This window comes from Pteropus medius, unplaced genomic scaffold (assembly GCF_902729225.1).
Source record: "Pteropus medius unplaced genomic scaffold, Ma_sr-lr_union100, whole genome shotgun sequence".
Classification (NCBI taxonomy): Eukaryota; Metazoa; Chordata; class Mammalia; order Chiroptera; family Pteropodidae; genus Pteropus; species Pteropus medius.
Window position 1 is genome coordinate 9,977,063 of NW_024340692.1, and position 1,998 is coordinate 9,979,060.

Sequence of the window (1,998 nt, forward strand, 5' to 3'; positions counted from 1 at the left end):
TTGTTTATTTTTTTTTCTTGACTTAGAAAAGAGGCCTAATGAAATGCAAGCTCCATTGTGAGTCTGCCAGGGTGATCTGAGGTTGACAAAGAAAATGTCTTGCTAACCTCTATGCTTAGGGTAGCCTCCAAAACTCTGAGATATTTGTTGTAATCCATTATTTTTCCCCACACAAAAGAACATTGCAGTTCCATTTGAAGTCTGTATTTGATCAGTTAATGAAAAAACCCAGTGTTTATTCTGAGACGCAGCTAAAGCCACATCTTGACTTATTGACTGCTCTGGCTTTGATGGAGCAAATCATAAACCATATTGGAGCAGTAAGAATATGCTTTTTTAGAAGAGTTACCTCCTCCCTCCCAAATTCCTCTTTATTGATTCTTTAAAAAAAAACAAAAACCCATAATATCTAAAATGAAACAATGAAACCAGTGCTCATTTACATGTGTGGAGTACTTTAAACTCTGCGCAGTCTTTCTGAGTAATATCCTCCAACATGAGAGCTATTAATCCTTTCTGAATTTTAACGAACCCAAAGAGCCTCTCCATCAATTTCCCGTGAGAAGGGCTGGTAAGGGCCACCTTCCACAAACTTTAATTTTATAATAGAGTTCTTCAGTTCAAATGGACTTTTGACCCAGCTAATTTAATTGTCTTTATTATTGATAGCTGCAGAACTGTAAATAAACTTAGAGAATGTGCTTGTGAGGTTTACTTTCCAGACAGCATTTTGGATGACCCGCCAAGGCAAAATTTCCCTTTATTTCTACAGGGTATGCTGTTTTTCATCATAACCAACATAAGAGGGTGATGTGAAATGTTTCTTATAGCAGAATAAGAGGCACGAAGTGCTTCCTCCCTTAGAACCATGCTCCCACCAGGATCATCCTGGGCTTGCTCCATAACCACTTTGCCAAGGGAAAACACACAAAGTTAAATAAACTAAAACATCTAGTTTATTGTACCCTCCTGCTCCATTTGACTAATCCTTTCCCTAACAGATGGCTGGGAGTGTATGCAAAGTGGTCTGGCGTGGAATGGTCTTTGCTAAGATGAGGTTAAGAAGGTATCTGGGAAGAGTAAATTCCCTTCTTTCCTGTCATCTCCTCTGGAGATTTTTTGAGCCCCAGCCACTGGGGCTTCTGGAGCAGGAGAGATACTTAAGGGAAATTGGCCAGGTTGTGGTGCCTGAGAGAAGGAACAAAGATGAGCACCCAAGATCTTTGCATTTCTTTTTTCCTATTTTTTTGTTTATTTTCTAATATTTTTTTACTTAAAGTTAGCCTTCAATATTACATTAGTTTCAGGTGTACAATATAGTGATTAGACATTTATATAACTTATGAAGTGATCACCCTGATAAATCTAGTACCCATTTGACACCATATATAGTTATTACAATATTATTGACTATATAACCTATGCTGCAATGTATGCCCTGTGACTTTTTTTGTATTTCTTAACCCTTTCCCTTTTTCACCCACTCTCAAGAAACCCTCCCATCTGGCAACCATTAAAATGTTTTCTGTCTCAAAGCCAAAATCCTCAGCAAAATATCAGCAAACTGAATTCAGCAGTACATTAAAAATATCATGCACCATGATCAAGTTGGATATATTCTTGGGATGCAAATTTGGTACAAAATCTGCAAATCAATTAATGTGATATGCCACATTAACAAATTGAAAGGTAAAAACCATATGATCATATAAATAGGTGCATAAAAATTCTGCATTCATTTATAATAAAAATTCTCAGCAAAGTGGGAATAGAGGGAGCATACCTCAACATGATAAAAGCCATGTATGAGAAACCTAGAGCTAACATCATATTCAATGGAGAAAGGCTAAAAGCATTTTCCTTAAGATCAGGAACAACACAAAGATGCCCATTTTCATTACTTATGTTCGACATTGTATTGGAAGTCCTAGCCACAGCAATCAGACAAGAAAGAGAAATAAAAGGTATTCAGATTGCAAAGGAAGAAGTAAAACTGTC